We start from the raw sequence: 8487 nt of genomic DNA, 5'->3' as shown, positions 1-8487 counted from the left end.
AGTGTATCACCAATGGCAATGTTTTTCTGGGATACTTTCTGAAATCCAGGATCTATGAAAGGCTTCCATACAAGAAAAATTACAGAGCTCCTAAGAACATCTAAATGAGATAACACACGCAACAAAACTGCAATTAAATCTTTATAACACTTTGTTTTAAGAAGTGCCCAAGAAGTGTGCCCAAGCTCTCTGCCTAGCCCTTGTGCTCACCACTCACTGGGATTAAGTTATGTAGCCTCATAACAGCTCATCCGAGATATTTTCACAGGAAAAAGATTTCTGAGAAACTGAATCCACTCATATTAGTGAATTAATGTCAGTAAAATTATAAAAATACATGGAATTTATTACTAGAGGAATAATAGATGATCAGAGCTGTATGGCATTACGTTTCTAACTAAATGTGTGTTTTCTATCCTCTGTACTTCAGAGGAGGAAGAGGAAATATTTCTACAAGGAAAGTGGTTAATTTAAAGTTATTTCTTGCTGAACATCTCTAGCTTATGTTGCCTTTGAGATAGTTAGGAAAGGCTAAAATACGGATGGGCTTAAAGTCAGCTTTGAGGAACACAGAGTTCTCAAGAACGAGGAAGATGTTATGAATATGCAGATTTTTAAAAGGTCAGAAAGTTAACAAGAATTAGTATATGGAGGCCGGTTTGTTTTTTTCCTCTGTTATTTTACCCATAGATAATGCCTTTTGTCAGAAGAGACACAGAACAGTAAAACCAAAAACCTTTCCTCTAGCTTATCTGCTTTAGCTGTTGCCAAGGTACCACAGAGCTTTACACAGCATTCCTATTCTCCCAAAAGATAAGAAGCAGGAATTTTCCTTAAAAACAGCACTAAGCCAAGGTCCAATACATTGAGCACTACATTAGGCTCTTACTCATTTCAAATATGAACCCAAGCCTCTTTTATTCTATTTTTCAAGTACTTAAAAATCAGAAGCTTATATTTTAACTGTTTCTTCTAGAAGAAATCAGCAGCTTCTCTTTTTGAGCTCTTGAAACCTGGATTGTATTAAAAGACTAATTCCCAGGAGACTCTTTTCCTTATCTTCCTTTGCTATAATTGTGTGTCTCATTTTACAGCTGTAATGCTCTATCTTGCAGTCCCTATAATGCTCTATTAAGCCCAAAGGTTTACTAGTTTCACAGTGGACTTATGCCCCCCACCCTCTAATCTTAGTGCTAATGTCAAGGGGCAAAGGAACCCCTGCAGGGTCTGAGGGTGCTTCAGAAACTCCAGGGTATCTTGCGTGTCTCCAGAAGACCTCTCAGAGGTCCTGTATCATGTAGCAACCCCATGCAGACATCCCAGACATCCTGCACTTTCCAAAACGCCCGTATTCAAGTACCTGAATTGCCTCCCAAACACCTGGCTGTTGCTCTCCCTCAAAGTCACAGAATTTTTTTTATCTCCTCCATACACACTGGATACAGTCCCCCAGGTTTTCTGTCGAAAAGAGAGGCAAAACTCCCCATTACTATGCCAGACCAAGTTGTCAACAAACGTAGATTTCTATTTTAATTTCCTGTGCATCCCTCCTTCTTCACTGACTTAATATCTCTGCTTAAGTCTTCCAGCTCCCTCTCTCTCTGTGGGCTTTTCGTTCTTTTCTAGCCACCTAAAGAGATAACTGAAGCAACATAGAGATTAGAAATGTAAACAGAACAGCACATACATGTTGAAACATGTGTCCAACAGCCTCGTGCATGGCATGGCAGCCTAGATGCAGAAGACTAACTTGTCACATTTCAGTCACCGGTGATCGTCTCTCAACTCCTGGCTGCCACAGGCTCTGCTCTCCTGGCACTCAGGCTGCCTTCTGCCCCCAGCTGAAAACACCTATTAATGCAAAAAAACCTTTTCTCTGGTTCCTTCTGTCATTTAGATGAGCTAATTTCATGTCCCAATATTTAAAAAAACAACCAAACAAAAAAAGACTTTAGCAAAAGCCAGTCCCCACACTGCTTTCAACAACATGTCCATAGCTTTCTAAAGAACCTCAGTGAGTGAGGGCACTCCAGCGAGCTGGGGCACTTGCTGCTGAAATTCAGCTTTTGTTTGTTGGCTGTAATCCAACTGGAATTTTCAGTTATTAGCATAAGAAACACAAATTAATGAATTTAGGATAATCCAAGTTGAAAGGGACCTTGAAATGTCTCTAGTCCAACCTCTTGCTCAAAGCTGGGTCAGCTATGAAATCAGACCATACTACTCTAGGCTTTATCTAGCTGGGTCTTTAAAAATTCTGAGGCTGAGAAGGTTGAGATTGAATGATTTACTGGCTGGAGAATCTTTAAGATCCCGTTGTTCTCATCCCAGATCAGCCTCTAATGTTAAAAATAATTATTTCTCTGTTCAGATTAAATAGACTTATTGTATTAAACTGCTCTATCAGAATGACACCAACATCAAGCTTTTGTGACATTCACAATATTTTGGAGGGCATTGTTAGTAGAAAAGTTTCTAAAATAGTGATGGCATCAAGTCAGAGGTCAAACATGGACCGTGACTCAAACACCATCACCAAATCTTGACTAAATCAAAACAGGGTTCATAGTGAGGCTGGCCCTTTTCTATATATAAATATCCTGTGTTTAGTACTTCTCTCCAAACCAGTTCATATATTCCTCCTCCTACCAGCTATCACAGCAGTCCAGCAGTTCTGTTCTTCGACATATCAGTTATAGTTATTTTACACATGGATAATACCTCTTGTCAGAATCGTTGTTGTTATTGAATGGTATATGTAAACAGCACTGAAAAATAACATCCCAAGTTATTTGGGGACAAAAAGTATGGATTTTTTAGGAAAAGTATGACACTGGAGAGTCTAAAGAGAGCAGGTTCAAGATTTCCACTTGGAAAAAAAATGTGTTATGCAAAGTGCTTCATTGCATCTGATTGTGCTTTTCCACAGCTTTCTTTAGTTGATTGCAATAGACAGTAATGGAATTATGTGGCTCCATCTCCCAGCCAGGGGGAAAAAATTAATGGCCACTTCTCACCTTAGACTCATTGTTATTGAAATAACTACGTAATTGAAATAACTACGTTATTGAAATAACTACTTTAACAGAACAACTTTTTTTTTTTTTTTTTTTACATTTTTCCTAACGTAATTGATGTAAATGCCCTTAATAATTACTGCAGAGCACTGGTTGTCCTTCCATGTAGTGCTTCAAGTTCACACTTGAGGCCAAAGGGTCTCTAAAAATTCCACTTTTGAGAGGTAGCTCCTCTGTATCTTTTCTTCGTTGCCTTAGTTTTCTGACAAATTAGGGAGTTGATTTGTGTTAAAAATAACTTTTTCTTTTGCAAGGTTATTTTTGTCCCAGTCAAGTTCCTCAATCCAGTTCAACATGAAGCCTCATGAAATGTGAGAGCAGCTGTAAGGAGGAAAGGAAAGTGAAGGGTGAACGAAGAACAGGAAATGTTTAAGTTAACATTGCCACAAAAAACGTCCACTGATCTACAACCTCAGATGTGCTAAAGCCTGTTATACATTCATTATACAAAGACTAGAAATTAAAAATTAAAGTCATGTGGTCAGTAAAAGTGTAGTATTTTAGGAATGTTTGTGACACTTCCTCAATCTCTGAGATAATGAATGCCTCTTCAGTAAAACAGAATTAAAAGGACATTCTGAGTAACTTTCAGAGCATGTTTCAGAGATGCCACAAAAGCCACATAAATCAGACAAAGATACAAATCACACCTGTTCTAAGGACAAAAAGAGGGATACAAAAAAAGCAGTCCCAACAAGAGACTCAGTGCACTGGGGATAGATGACATGCTTTTTTTTGCAGTAGTAAAGGCTGAAAGAAGAGCATGTTGAAATAGAAACTTTGAAAATAAGCCTTACAGAGAAGGTATAGAATCTTTAAGGAAGATGTCTCGCCTGGATTTTTGTTGATAGTAAATTCTGAAAAGTCTATCACAGAAGATGACCTCAATCTTCCAGCACACCTTTGGGTTCTTGCTGGACAATGCCTCTGCTTATGCTATCCCATCATGTGTTCTTCAGGCCTGCTAGACCTGTAGGTGTGGAGCTTAAGGAGAAAACATGCATTGAATTTGTTTTATTATAACCTGTTACTAAATAAAAAAATGTCCTTTTCCTCACAAACATTGTCCTGGAACCAAATCCTCCAAAACTGTTAAAATGAAACCTATCTCTCCTTGGCCAGCAAATATCTATCAGATGGTCACAAATGAGACAGTTTAGGGGAAGTTCTACAGCCTCTTAACAACTTACTGAGTCAATCAGGTTTACACTGCAAGCTCCTGAGAAAGCAGAAGCAGTACTTACATAGAGTCAGCAGGACACAGGCATCCTTGCAAGCAGCAAGCAAGCATTGTGGAGGACTGCCCTTGCCTAGGGCAGCTTTTAAACTCCTGCTGTTTCTCATTTCAGTCGCAGCAGATCTGTCAGGCAGATACCTTTTTAGTTTTTACAGCTCTAACAGCTCCTTTGTTGCATCTACTGTAGCTTTTACATTAGCATGAGGAAGCAAGGCTGCCAGGCTAATAGGTACCACCAGGGTATACTTGGCTGCCCAAGCTGGGCTCACAGATGGTCAGATGGACAAACCCACACAAAAAATCCATACATCAAAGCAGGCTTGGCTCTGCACAGGAACAGAGATTTAGAGGAGAGGGCGTGGCAGGCCTTGGATGTTTTGCTGTTCCTGTAGCTGATCTGTCTTCTAAAAAAGCACCATGTCAGAAGTGAGCCAGTGCCCCTCTCAGTTTGCAGCCACTCACTCAAAACCATGTTTGTTCTGTCAGCTTTTCCACTCCTCCATGCCATTGACACCAGCTGTATGCAATGCTGTGTGTATGTATGGCAATCCAGCTGTACGTATCTGAAAACACTTCTGGCCACAGCAGCACCTAAAACAAATCAGGTAATTATAAAATACTGTTAAGGATGCTACAGACTAGGTGTCATATATATCCCTTATAAGGCCTATCTCCTGTTAAGAAATCCCTGAAATAAATGGAAAACTAAGATGCTCTCTAAGCAACCTTCATCACAAATGGTCATATATCACAGAAATCCCTCATTCGGAGTGGAAGACTAGTGGGACCTTGGGCCTCCTCTGTCCTTTGTCCTTGCAGATTAGACTATAGAGGTTAACATCACGACTGTGTACCCACACTTTTTAATACTCCACCATTTGCTCCAGCAAACCGCATTATAGTGGATAACATCATAATAGCCTGAATATTTATCTGTTATAGGCTCCACCTCTTGTCCCTGAGGACTAAATTAGCAAGGTTAATATTATGACAATCTCAGTATAAGCTAATTACAAATTTCACACCTTGTTTCTGCAAAACATGTAACTAGAAAAGTTACAACAGCTTTAATATATGCATTACAAAGTCTCTCCCTTGCTCCAATAGAGTAGATTACTCCAGATTACTGTAGTTAACATTGCAAGAATCACGTTTCAGGCCTTGTCTTTGCAAAGCACATAACCAAGACCATCATAACCATTTAAGTTATCCATTATGCCTTAGCATACACGCAAATGTTTAGCATAGTACAAGCAAAAACTACCACTAGTGGAGGTACTAATAGATTCATGAGTCTAGTAGCTGTAGGGTTTCATCCAGACCCAAAACAGGTTGTGAAAAAAGTTCACCTGATGCAGCATGAGCATTTCTGAACCTGGGGAGTAAAGCAGTGCACCAAATGGCTTAGCTGTCCTGGAGCTTGCTCACATCCAGTAGCAGCATTAACTGAGCTCTGACCATTTCTTCCCTACCCTTCCATTCCTTAGCTCACAGCTCTAATTCTTAAAGGGGGTTTTGTCCCCCTTCATCATATCCAGCTTCTTTCTTGCCAGTGCACTCATAAACCGCAGCACGTATGACTGTAGCATGGAGATTTTTCCCTCCACACAGGACACTTATTCCAAGTCCGCACCTGGACTCTAGGTGTTATCCTTGGCTTGCTGATAATCTCACACCTGTCTTCTGCATGCTCCCACAGTACAGCACATACAGGTCTGACCTTGACCAGCAGGACATCCCACCAGCTTACCAGCCAATACCAAGGTGCACCATTGACTGTGCCCAGCCCTCAGAGCTTTCAGGCCATGGCACTGGTGACTATCACATTTTTGGGTCCTCCTCCACTTGCCTGTAAAGAGAAGCCAACAGCCCAGCAACCAGGGTTGATTAACCCCTTCTTCCCAGTCCCTCTGCAAGGGTTCTTCATTTGCAGTGTTGGCAGGATCCAGCCATTGCTCAACATAACTCTGCATCAGCAGACTCCCATAGCCTTCCTCCCTTGGTCAGGGCATGGTCTACAAGAGGCACAGGACTGGCTGTCACCGGCACTGGGAAGGTCATGACTGCCTCCCACACAGGGCACCCTGCAGCCCACTACTATCAAAAGCTTACCATGTGTGCCCGATGCTATCAACAAAAACTATTCTGGAACAGCATGAAACAACGGCTGACAAAGTTTTAAGTGACTGTCAAGGATGAGGTTAACAGTAGGAGGTGAATTCCAGCAGGGACAAATTCAGCCCCCACAGGAGTCCTTCACAATCAGTAATGACAGATTGCTTCAGCTGGGCAGTATTTCAATCAAAACTGACAGATAAAATCTGTTTGAGAGTCCCAGCTGAGACATTAGGCCTGTCTTGCATTTCACAGAAAGCGTTTGTAGAGAGAGTGTGAAAGGGTCACATTTATTTTCACTAAACTGTGATAAGCAAATGGCAGATCACTCCCTTTTCTAAATTGTGGCTATGTCAATCATAATGTATACAGTAAGCACGTACTTTAAGTGAGTTTCCTGTGCTATAGAGACTAGCACCAAGCACGTAATTTTAATAGGATTTGTAAATTGATCATTAGCACATTTTACCTTGTTCACTCCCAAATTTCTACCAATTCTTTATGAAAGGGCTTGAGCTAAGGATGGTTGCCAGAAGTACCATGTCATGGACTTGGTCACATCCTAACTAGGCCCTGTACACTGTTCCTAGGCCACAGTAATGTGATATAATTCATTTATTTTAAAGTATTCTAGGGCTTTCCCTTCTAAAAAAAAATAATCTAAAGTAGATTAATTGTAGGAACATTATCATAAATCAGTAGGAAGTTTTTGAGCTGATATTTGCTGTAAATTAATTCCTGTTTGTTGTTTTTCTATTAATCATATAATGAGGGAAAGGCATAGAAATTGCCAACATAGCCTTTATGACCAGTCTTTGAATTACTAATGAACATCTTATTAAATATGTGCATACATCCAACCTCAAAGCATAAAATAATGCACTCACAATTCTTTCTGCTGGTTCACAGCCTGCTACCAGCAGAAGAAACAGCTTCCGCTAATTGCATTGCCCAACAGAACTTCTCTGTTTTCAGATGACCTTTCGTGGATCATCCATTAGTATTTCACTTCCTATGTGTCGTGTCAGTGTAAAGTGCCAGCATGCACAGAAAGGGAGACTTGAAACTGCTGTTTGCAGCTGGCATCTCTCACAGCCACAAAAGTTGGGCTTTGATATATTTAAGTGCTTATGAATACCAGGACCTTGATGCCAGGTTTTGCTATAGAGGGATTAACTGAGAAAAGTATGGCTATCTGAGGTATCAAGAACTCAAACCATCAAAGATATCAAAAGCATCAGGACAAAAATTAGTTGCAGTTAATAGGAGATAGAGGAGGTAATATAAAATATTTCTATAAATATACCAAAAGTAAAAGGATAATGGAGGAAAGTCTGGGCTTGTCACCAAAAGGAAAAGGGAACCAGTAACAGAGAACGATGAAAAGTTCAATGACGACCCTGTGTTAGTCCTCTCAGAAATGAAGATTGTGATCTGATATTTAAGGTGACTGATTTGAACAGTTGGATTTATGTGAACTGGGAAAGAACAAATTAAAGAACATATGGAGTTATGCAAAGTGGCAGGATCACATGTAACACACCCTGGCACGGTTTAGGAATTAGGAGAGGAAATGTTTGCTATCATTTTTTATGTCTGTGAAACCAAGGAGAATGGGGACATTTCAGAAGCCCAGAGAGGGCAAAACAATACCTGTCTTTAAAAGGCACAGACAGCATGACCCAGGGATTTACAAACCTGTCATTCTCATTTAAATACCTGGAAAACATGACAGCAAAATATTAAATAATCAGTATATCCACATATGGAGGATAAGCAGAATAACAAAGTGATAAGGAGCTGCCAACATAAACTTGCCAAGAATAAAATTGTATTGGACTAATCTAATCTGGCCTAATGGATAAAGCAGAAGCAATAGATCAAGCATATCTCAGTTTCAGTGAGGTTTTTGGTATTGTCCTCTATCTCATTGTGCTGAAATATGAACAAATAAAGTCACAGGAAAACTGCACTATACGTGCAGGTGCTCTGCTATGCCTGGAAGGGCTTAAACAAAAATAAGATTTCTAACCAAAGTATTTACAACCTACAGTAGTT

The sequence above is a fragment of the Leptosomus discolor genome, chromosome 3, assembly GCF_034619465.1.
Source record: "Leptosomus discolor isolate bLepDis1 chromosome 3, bLepDis1.hap2, whole genome shotgun sequence".
NCBI lineage: Eukaryota > Metazoa > Chordata > Aves > Leptosomiformes > Leptosomidae > Leptosomus > Leptosomus discolor.
Note: the sequence above shows the minus strand (reverse complement) of the source record.